This window comes from Podarcis muralis, chromosome 6, assembly GCF_964188315.1.
Source record: "Podarcis muralis chromosome 6, rPodMur119.hap1.1, whole genome shotgun sequence".
Lineage (NCBI taxonomy): Eukaryota > Metazoa > Chordata > Lepidosauria > Squamata > Lacertidae > Podarcis > Podarcis muralis.
In genome coordinates this window covers 85,637,439-85,649,036 of record NC_135660.1, presented here as the reverse complement: position 1 = coordinate 85,649,036, position 11,598 = coordinate 85,637,439, and the positions used below count along the sequence as shown (strand labels likewise).

Sequence of the window (11,598 nt, the reverse complement as noted above, 5' to 3'; positions counted from 1 at the left end):
GGTGGGGTTGATCCTTTGGGTCCCTTCCAACTTACAATTCTGTGATTCTGTACACATCAGAAATACATGAGCCACAGCTCGCTACTGAACCTAGAACCAGTTTGATGAAGGGTGTTATTAAAACTATTTAAAATAAGTATTCATAAAGCAGTGTGTGTGTGTGTGGGGGGGGGGGTAGAATCATACAGAGAAAGGATGGGGGGGGGGGAATAATAAATTTAGAGAGTGCAGGAAGGATTTACTCCCTTCAGTGTTTCAGTCCATATCTCATGACCACCTCAATCTCTTGCTGCTATGAAGTGAGGAGGAGGTGCCATAAGAAATGCTCCTAAATTACACCGAGCTTTTCCAATTTCACTGCAAATGTAAATCCATATAGTATATGGAATAAATCTTGGATTTATTCAAGCCTAGGCCAAATCACACTTTTCCCTGCTATACTGAAACATGGAATGACACTCCTGTTCTGGAGTGGGATATATGAAATGCTTTCGGGTAAGGAAGATTGTATTCTATAGTAATCCTTCAGCAACCTTGTAGTGTGAGGGGATTCAGTGGCTGAGCATTTATGGGTACCTCCGAGTGAAAACCCGATAGTGTTAACCTAAAAACATATCGTTACCTCTCGGTGGTGCAGATCATTGATAGCCCTGCCATGTCACATAAGGAGAACACAGGACAAGAAAAGGTTTGTGCCAGGTCAGGCAGCCAATGAATAGCTTAGGTGAGAAAGGCGAGGTTTCCATGGCAACTCTGTAATCAGAACTCCAGTTTTCAGTACAGGTCAAGGCTGCCTTTTAAAAAAAATGAAAGGTGCAGTGGGATGGGAACATGTTTAAATGGGCAAAAGTTCACAACCCTAACTGGCTTGTAAGCAGGATTCTGATACTGTATTTGTCAAGGATGGAGAAAGTTTGGGGGTCTTTTCCATCCCCCTGCACATAAGTGCCTGTATTACACAGCACTTTTCACTTCTAAATGCACTGGCCCACTGGGGTTACTTAAACGCAATGAATTTCCTGCATTGGTGTGTGTTTCAAATAGCAAGAGTATACCAATGCAAAGTAGTAGAAATTGTACTCCCAGGAAAATGTTATGGGATTGCAATCAAAGTATATTTTGAAACAGGAAATAGGAGAAGCAGAAAAAGATAAGGAAGTGCATGAGAAACTCCATTTTTGAGCTGTTTGGTTTTGGATAAGCTAGTGTTATATGGTAGCATAAGTTCTTGACACCAAGCTTCATATTTGTTCCTATATAAATTAATTGATGCTATGCGTTTGATGAAGTTTAGAAGGCATTCTTTTTAACTGTGTGGTAACCATTTATTCGAACAAACTGAATGAAAATAAAAGATATGCTATTGATTACTTAGAAGGTTTTGATAGCAATGGGTGTGAGGAAAACCTCTTATTGTCTCATATGTAATGTGGTCTTAAAATAACAAGAGGATAGTGTGGGCAAATGGGATGAAAATTTCAGCATGCATTAGCACTGGAAATGTTACACAATATGCATCTGGTCATATTTGGTGCCAGGAAGATTAAAACAAAGTTATACAGATATGCCAACAAAGGGGGAAATGAGTGGGAAAGAGAAAGGGGGGGGGGAAATGGGGTGCTCGACTCACTTTGGCTCTGCCTCCACCCACCACCAGCATATAGCCCTTGACAGAAGAAAGTTGCCCATGTCTGTAGACCACTGGCTGGTTTCTGGAGAACCATCTAGTTCCCCACTTGTTGCAAGGATGCTTAAGAGATGGGCTTTGATATGAATGAGCAAGGTACTTGCCTTCTTTAGGTAAAGGTAAAGGGACCCCTGACCATTAGGTCCAGTCGTGACCGACTCTGGGGTTGCAGCGCTCATCTCACTTTACTGGCTGAGGGAGCCAGTGTACTGCTTCCGGGTCATGTGGCCAGCATGACTAAGCCGCTTCTGGCGAACCAGAACAGCGCACGGAAACGCCGTTTACCTTCCTGCCGGAGTGGTACCTATTTATCTACTTGCACTTTGACGTGCTTTTGAACTGCTAGGTTGGCAGGAGCAGGGGCTGAGCAACGGGAGCTCACCCAGTCGCGGGGATTCGAACCACGAACCTTCTGATCGGCAAGCCCTAGGCTGGTTTAACCCACAGTGCCACCCGCGTCCCTTGCCTTCTTTAGCAAGTAGAAATATTCAGGAGTACATTAATAAAGATGAGTTATGTCTTAAACTCTTAGGATCCTGAGTACATCCTCCTTGCTTTCTAAATGTAATATCAATAGACCACAGGGATTCTAAAAAAACCCAATAAATCCATCAACCAAAAAGTACATAATGAAAGACTGAAGTGGTACAAACACAACAGACTGTGACCTGCAGAATTGGGTCTCCTCTTCCAATGCTTTAGATACATACACATCTAAACTCATTGCAATGTGTCGTCGTCTCCCCCTCCTCCCCAGCAAATGAGCATGACTGAGATCCAATTCAGTGTAGTAAATAGTGTGTTGAACTTGTCCCAGGGAATTTCAGATTCAAATTGCCACTCAGGCATGAAGCTAACTAGTGTGCTTTCGACCTAGCCTTCCACACAAGGCGGCTGTCTCAGAAATGAGAAACCCCTATGTATCGTGCTGCAAGAGCTTTGGAGGCATAGGGTGCAAAACTGATGGCACAAAGCCCACTTTGAGTGTGCAGTCTTTGTTCCAATATGCCTCATATTCCGTGGCTCAGGAAAGGAAAGCCTTCTGCATACATCGCAAAAGCTTCAGCAGCAACTAAAACAAGAAAAGAGTCGTTTATACAGTATGACAATGCAACTAAAAATGAGTAGAGAACCAGCACAAAACAGGTGTGTGGCCCATTTTCTAACATCCTCCGCATCTAGGTTCCTAAAAGGTTGTTTGGAAACCACGAGTTCTGTGACTCAATATCATCATACATAAACCAGACCAAGAAATGCATTTTCTTTTTATCTGCCATGCATGAAAAATTCATGTATTCATCACCCTTCCTAATGCACAGCATTGCACATCAATTTAATGGAGGGGAAGAAGCTTTTAAGTCCATTTCATAATAGCTTGCTGGATCAGGCCAAAGGCCCATCTAGTTGAGCGCTGTGTTCTCTCAACGGTCAATCCCAGCTGCCCGCAGAAAGCCTGCAAGCAGCACTCTCTGCACCAGCTGTTCCCAATGACTTGTATTCCGAGGCACAGTGGAGATAGAAGATTCACTATTGTGGCTAATAGCCATTGCTCTCAAACATTTCTGCAGTCAAATCTTTTCCGTTACCATTCCAAAGCTATTTTCATTCTAAAATTATCTAGATTTGAGAACCTTTTGGCTAAGAAGTTTTTATTTTGGGGTAAAAACTATTATGCTGTTACTTCCTTTGTCTAAAGTAACATAGACAAACGAAAGTCACTCACTTTTGGATTTGAATGGTATTCCTTGACCCCCCTCTGCACTTTATTTGGCTAAAATGAACTAAATAAGCTCCTTAGATGTCAAAGGCAACATCTGCTATTATTTTCTGCAGCCACAACATCCTCCCTGCTCTCCTTTGTTGATTCAAGGTTATACAATCCCGACATAGAACACTCAAGAGGCTTCATTCATTCATTTTCCCCCCTGTTAGAATTCCATCTTATTAGTTCTGAACTAATTCTACAAATTAATCTACTCTGAATACTGCTGGATTAATGGAGATAATCTCATGAAACATATTACTCCCTGAACAGAAGCAAAAGGCCTGAGGATTTCAGTAGTCTGGGCAGTGGTCACATATTTGGCTTCCTGGAAAATCATCGTGAATAAATGCTCCCCCCGCCCCCCCGGAAGAACAGGCTTCATTCAGTGCAATGTTGTTTAATAAATACAAAATTATTAGCATTTAGTACTAATACTTCATTAGCAAGCCCGGGGTTCCATTTTATATATGCACTATGCAATGAATTAACAGTTCAATACACATAAACTGGAAGGGTTACCCTCAACACAGGAAATCTAGGCCCATGACAGCTTCTTCCTCTTTTTTTTAAAAAAAAAGACTTGATAACAGTCTCCATTGGCATTAAATACAGCATTTCTGGTGGCAACTGCTGCACTCAAGATGGTTAGCGCAATCTAGTGGAAGGCGTTATCATCTATACAAAAGTGCCTTATGACCAAAGATACAGAACAATTATGAACCTCATTTCAATTCAACTGCTTTTTCCGGCAACCTTAATTTTTCAATTTTTCTGGCAAGTTAAACATGTTGCCACATACAAACCTTGGACATATCGTCCTAAAGACCTAGGTTGTAATTCGCAGTACTTTCTTCAGGAAGAAATGCATATAGTTTACACCAAATAATGTTGAGATCACAAAAGTTCCATGTCTCCTCTTAACTGAGGGACACTCGGAACTACCACAATAGAAGGTGCAGGCTCAGCTTATATATGATTACCTTGGTATTGGGTGAAAATATTGTTATTATAAACTTTATTATCCACCCTGAGCCTTTGGGACAGAAGCAAGTACAGTGGTACCTCGGGTTAAGAACTTAATTCGTTCCGGAGATCCGTTCTTAACCTGAAACTGTTCTTAACCTGAGGTACCATTTTAGCTAATGGGGCCTCCCGCTGCTACCGCGGTACGATTTCTGTTCTCATCCTGAAGTAAAGTTCTTAGCCCGAGGTGCTACTTCTGGGTTAGCGGAGTCTGTAACCTGAAGCGTTTGTAACCCAAGGCGTTTGTAACCTGAGGTACCACTGTACCAACAAGCAGAGGTTTAAACACCTGCCCCACTAATGAATTGACAAACACACCCACCGTTCTTTTCAAACAGTTGTTAAGATAATAGTGTATGAAGGTGAAACAGGATGGCCATTTTGCAAGCAATAGGTCAAGTAGGTTTGGGTGAACAAAAAAGGAAAAAAAATGCATGGTAGTCCAACACAAGTTCATTCAACTCGGTGGGTGCTCAGGTGAAGAACAAGAGGACATGCTCCTGTCTTCCAAACATACCTTTACAACCAGTAATGAGGCCTCTCTTCTTCTGTATTTTAACAAAGCAGTCCTGGCAAGCAACAATTCTGAGTAGAGGAATATCAGATAAAATCAATGCTTAACCATTTACCCCAGGGGTAGTGTCAGTAGTTGGCATATTCAGGCAGATGAAGAGGCCCTGGAGTGCCCCAATGCTGACTCCTGATCTGCTCCTGAGCAGGTGAGTCAGTGGTGGGATGAACAGCCCCCCACAGTGTTTTCACCTGTTCTTTCCCTCTGCGCTGAATTCGTACAACAGCCCAAAAGATGACGGGAGAAGAATGAGCAAGTAATGGCTGTTCCTTGCTACTACTGTCATCTACTCACATTCTTGTCTCTATGGAGTTAGTAGGTGGCGGAAAGGAGGAGTCCTGGCCACCTGGCCATTCTCTTGGCGAGGGACCACACTGTGCTGAGGAACATAGGAATAGAATGATGCATCAGCTTCATGGCACATCTAACATCCTGTTCTCACAGCCTAGCATCCTTTTCTCACAGTGGGCAGCCAGAAGCCTAGGGGAAACCTACAAGCTTGACGTGAGTGCAAGAGCACTCTGCTCCCCTGTGATTTCTAGTAGCTGGTATTCAGGGACATGACACCTCTGACTGTGGAGGTAGAACATAGACCTCATGACTGGTAGCCAATGATAGCCTGGTTCTCCATGAAATGGTCTAATCTCCTGAAGCCATCCCAGTGGGTGGCCATCACTGCCTCCTGTGAAAGATAGGGTCATAATTTTAACATGTGCTGTACCATGTGCTGCATGAAGAAATTCTTTTACCTGTCCTGAATATTCCAACATTCAGCTTTACTGGATTTTCCACAAATTCTGCTGTTGTGAGACAGGGAGAAAAAAATTCTACTCTTTTTTTTTTTAATACCATGCACAATTTTATAAACTACTGTCATGTCACTTGCCTTTCCTCTGAACTAAAAAGTACCAAACCCTGCAACCTTTCTTCATAGAAGGGTTGCTCCATCCTCTTAGTAATTTTGGCTGTTCTTTTTTGAGCCTTCTCCCAACTCAACAATGCCCTTCTTGAGGTGGGGAAGTAAGAACTGTACACAGTATTCCAAATGTGGTCACACCATAGATTTGTATTATTATAATTTTATTATTTATATCCCGCCCATCTGGCTGGGTTTTCCCAGCCACTCTGGGCGGCTTACAGCATATATCAAAACATAATAAAAGATCAAACTTTAAAAACTTCCTGATACAGAGCTGCCTGTAGTAATAATAATAATAATGATGATGATGATGATGATGATGATGATGATGATGGCATTATTATACTGGCAGTTTTATTTTCAATTCCTTTCCTATTGATCCCTACCATGGAATTTGCCTTGTTCACAGCTGCTACACCCTGGGTCAACATCAAGGTGCCTTTCTGGTTACTCACCACCAATTCAGACCTCATGAACGTATAAGTGAAATGAAAATTCGGCATGCATCGATTTACACCTGTTTTCACTGAATTGCATTTGCCATTCTAACTTCCATTCATTCCGTTTGGAGAAGTCCTTTCAGAGCTCTTTGCACTCTCTTTTTGCCTTAAAATAAAGAGAAGAGAAGCCTACCAATGGTCCACCAAAACCTAGAGCCAGCTCTCCTCATTTTCCACTCAAGATCTCCAGAATCAATCATCACCAAAACTGAACACAGAAAAAGTAAAAAAAAAGAATGACAAGGCATCTGATGTATCATCAAACAACACTGGGTCTAATGTAATGCAACATGATTTAGTTGCATCGCACCACACTAGACTTCATACTTAATTTTGTCCTCATAAAAAGGCAAGAGATTTGCAATAACTTGGGTGGCATAAAACAAAAAGGAGTGTGTAACACAACATGATTTTTAATGTGTAGCAAGTCAGCAGTAATTCAACAAAATTCTATTGCGTCCCCCCAATATTTTTGGATGCACTAATTTCTTTGCATTCTTTTCCCTTTTCTATAGGTCAGCTATCATATTTATACACATATCCAAAACGAGCTGATTCACCAGAAATGAAAAAATGCAATCAAATGAATCTGCCTCTTATTAGCAGATTTGAGAAAGCAGTGTGTGTCTAAACAGCCCAAGGCCTATTTTCCCCCAAAGATTCAGGAGAACACAAGAGTACTATATGACTTTGCACCATTTAAATGTTATTTTATTAAATATTTCCGGTTCAAGGTTTCATTATAACAAAGCTATGAAGGTTCTACCAACATTCAGAAAAAAGCCTAACTTGATTTCAATTAATTCTCTATCATGCAAAATTTTTGCATCAAACATCTTCCATTTCCTGTTTAAAACTTGATATAATATTATATATAGATGCTTACATTAACCCCATAAGAGAACATTAAGAATGCTAAAGGTTTATAGCTGTGTTGGATAATGGCCATACCAAGCTAAGGTTCTCATTAAATTAGAACATGTCTCGAAGACTGTGCAAAAACAAAGACAAAAAACTTCAACTCAAAACTGTTCCAAAAAAAATATTTTTGAAAGATGCAGATACTTAATACAGAGAGGGTTTATCATTAATAATCTTCAGATAAAGAGACAAGGAAAGATCAGACCTAAAAGCATGCAGAATTTGTCATTTTTAAAAAGCTGCATAACTAATTTCCTGTTCCCCACTTCGTGGCTTTATTGTTAAAAACCTGAATAAAATTATCAAGGATTTTCTTTGTCGCCTCACTCACTAAGCTTAGTGCTATCTAAGGATGTTTTACATTAAAGGTCTCACTTCTATCCCGCTACTTGAGACAGCATTCCTTTTCTTCTTCACCTGGCTCTAGACGAGGCTGAAAAGGGTTGAAGGATTTGCGCAGACAAACCTCGCAAAGGGTAAATTCCCTTTGCTGTGCTGAAGATAAGCTGTGATAAATGCTGTGATAAATGCAGTGGGACTGAACTATCAGCCTTGCTAGCAGTAACAGAAGCTAGGATGTTCACTGCAAAGTAGAAAACACATTCCTTCTGTTCCATGGGATCGTCGCAACTTTCTGTTGTCCTAAAACTCCATCAAAAGGTTGTCTTCCTGCTATTCTGCTTAGTCCTTTATAGGCAGCAAAGGGGTGGAGTGTAATATAATGGAATCCCATATTCTCAAATTTAAGTGACCATACATGCAAAAGAGATTTGGTGTTCTCCATGTCTAGAAGACAGGGAGTCAATCTGAATGTCAAAGTTTACCGGGAAGGTTTCTATCCCGCTTCTACTACATAAAAAATGGGTAAAACAATGGCCAAGGTGTACAACTGTCAAACATTTTCTATGTAGAGAATAAAGAGCAATGCTTGCCCTTCTTAGTGGCAAGGGAGACAATTGTGGCCAATGCAAACTGGCAATCCCCTATATGGGTGTGTTGGGTTCCTAGTCGTAACTACAGCAGAAACTGGAGAACCTTCTGCATAAAGTAAAACCAAAGTTCTGATTCAACGTTTAACTGAGTAAACACACCACCACAGATGATAGGAGGGAGAGAGATTAAAGAAAATAAAATACACCCAATGGAACAACAGGAAACAAAGCTGTGTCAGAGGGACTGGGCTAGTGGAAAAAGCACTTGCCTGAAGTCGCTGGCTCCCTTTGCTCATTTATCAGAAAACAAATAAAACTGGGAAACCAGCAAGCCCCATAGTTACAGGGGTGCATATATATATTTATATATATATAGAATCTATTTCAGTATAAAACACAAACTAAGTTACACACCATACAGGAAAGCTAACGCATGTGTGTGCGCAAAACTTCAGGGCAGGATGTTAACACAAAGCTTTTCAACTGTTTCCTAAGCAGCACATATTCCGCAGCAATCTGGATCCCATCTATTCTAAACAAAACAAAATCAAAACAAGCCATTCATGTACCCTCTTCCCCCTAATATCATTTGCTCTTAAACTTTGCCCTTATAAGCTGACTTCATGCCTCCAAGGAGTGGCTGTTTCTTAAAAAATTAAATAAAAATCAGTGCACCTCTGAAGAGCAAGCTCCTACGCTATTTAATCCAGCTCACATTTGTTCCTTAAAACATTCTTGTTCATTTTAACGCAGTCCATCAGTGGGACCCAGTGGCCGAGCAAACGGCTGACTGCTGCACATCTCCACCGCTGACCCTTGGGCTCAAGTCAGTCTGCTGTATGGCAAAGGGCCGAGAAATGTCCTCCTTCCACCTTGCCCTCTTTTCTCCACGCTGGCCCCTGAGAGCTCGCCGCCAGCCACACCTCGCCGATTAAAGCTGCAGCATAGCCCAGACATGTTAGTTCCCACTGTGCCTTCACAGAGCACAGGTTCCAGCATTTTGCTGCCTGAGCTGCTTTCTCTTCCCCCTTCTTTGCTCCGGTTCTGAAAGATGCTCCACAGCTGCTGCCCCATCATCAGCCCTGGAGAGGAGGCGCTGGACACTCCGTCATGGATGATGATCTCTTTTCTATACAAACAATATGGGTTTCTCTCTTGAGATTTAAAAGACACCTTCGTACAGCAGAAACAGACACGATGGATCCATGGAAAAACAACAGAAAGGCGGCAGCGCCCGGAGCATCAGATTCATGCAGGGTTTCGTGCATTTGGCTGCTGCCGGTTTGTAATTCATATATTTTTTTTTAAACGTCAAAACGAACATGACCGTTGCTGTAATTCAGGCACTCCAGAGCTGCTTGCTGAGAAGATATTGCCCTCCCGCTGAGTATCTCCGAAAGCTGCTGCAGTCAGAAAGAGGAGACGGGTTTGAAAGACAGAAGAAAATGTAATAATAATAATAATAATAATAATAATAATAATAATAATTTTTATTTATACCCCACCCTTCCCAGCCAAGGCCAGGCTTAGGGCGGCTAACAAGCAATAATAAAAACAAGTTGACTTAAAAACAAAATTAAAATTCAACATTAAAACATTAAAATGTAGCCTCATCGCAGGAGGAGAAAGAAAAAGAAAAAAGACAGAGGGGGAGGGAATCAAATTGGCTCCAAGCCAAAGGCCAGGCGGAACAACTCTGTCTTACAGGCCCTGCAGAAAGAAATCAGATCCTGCAGGGCCCTGGTCTCATGAGGCAGAGCGTTCCACCAGGCCGGAGCCAGAGTTGAAAAGGCCCTGGCTCTGGTTGAAGCTAATCTAACTTCCTTAGGGCTCGGGACCACTAGGGTGTTGCTATTTATGGACCTTGAGGCTCTCCGTGGGGCATACCGGGTGAGGCGGTCCCGTAGGTACGAGGGTCCTAGGCCGTGAAGGGCTTTAAAGGTCAAAACCAGCACCTTAAATCTGACCCTGTACTCCACCGGGAGCCAGTGCAGCTGGAAAAGCACTGGGTGAATATGCTCCCATGGCAGAGATCCCGTGAGGAGCCTCGCTGCAGCATTCTGCACCCACTGGGACAGCTTCAAGGGCAGCCCCGCATAGAGCGAATTACAGTAGTCAAGCCTGGAGGTGACCGTCGCAGGGATCACTGTGGCCAGGTTAATGGAACAGCTGACATTACCCAGCAGCTGGCATAATTAGGCAGGTTTTTTTTGGGGGGGGGGGTCCTGTTCTTGCAAGCTCCCGTTAAGTATTTTAACTCCAGTTAGCTGTAATCTCAGCACTGCACTTAGTGGAAGTCAAGATTCCCCAAGAAGGAAATCTAGTTAGCAAACTCCGTTCAATATTGAACCCTGGTTAGCTATGTCTCATGGTGGTGCCAATGAAATGTTTAACCACGGTTCAAAATTCAGTGGTGGAAAAAAGACCAAAAGGAATTCATGTCAAAGAGAATGAACTGGGGGGATGGGTTATGTGCCTTTAAAATGCAACCAAACTGTAGTACTTCACTTGTGCACAGAATTGACAACATGCTCCTAGATGTATAAAGATATAAATGTATTAACAGCATGAGCAGATTAACTATGCTGTTTATCACTGCAGATGATATCAGGAGTAAAATGTTGGAACAGGTTGGAACAATTTGTTTCCTTCTTATCTATGTGAATACAGGAAGTGAGGGGATCAAGTCAGGAGCGAAGAAATGTAGGCTTCAGTGTATGGTACATCCTTCTAACCTGTAGCATGGTAACAACCAGAGGTTGGCTCCTTCCCTGGAGCTAAACTCCTATAAAACTAAACATATCTTTACTTTATGACTTTCAGCCTTGAGTGCTTTCTGTCTAAATTAAGTATCCAACACTCTTCTGAAGCTGTCAAAGCTAAATCTTCAACAATTCCAGACATTGGGACACGCTGCATTTTGTGCATGATTTTGCCCAACACGGTCTTCAACAGGAGACCATGAGAAACACCAGGCATAGATAATAAAATTCTGGCTCGGTGAATTCCTATTCTTGTAGACAGGAGGGAATTCAGCACTGAATTAGCCTGCACCTCCAGGGACTGGAGACGCTGGACTAAAAAAGCTCTTTGAGGCAGCTGGAACCTCCCACCAATCTTCAAGATGGCCGAACAAGGACAACTGTGAAATAACACTAAGGGGAGAAAACCACATTTGTCTTGTTCATCCTTCTCCTTTGCCTTTTCCACCCCTACCTGATAGGTCTGACACCTTCAGCATGCTTTGCGCTTCACTGCTGGGAAAACAGTAGTGAGCATT

At 42.2% G+C, this 11,598-nt stretch overlaps 1 protein-coding gene across 31 annotated transcripts in view; it reads right to left on the bottom strand.

The window, feature by feature from the left end:
- Positions 1-6,855: 6,855 nt before the first annotated feature.
- The window catches only part of CAMK2G (calcium/calmodulin dependent protein kinase II gamma), a 159,586-nt gene continuing 154,843 nt past the window's right edge, over positions 6,856-11,598 (bottom strand). For 30 of the 31 annotated variants that reach the window (XM_028729050.2, XM_028729058.2, XM_028729057.2 and 27 more), the window contains one exon: positions 6,856-9,721. The gene's annotated coding sequence lies outside the window, so the exon portion shown is untranslated. The remainder of the gene's footprint in view (positions 9,722-11,598) is intronic. The other variant, XM_028729051.2, reaches the window with a different exon arrangement.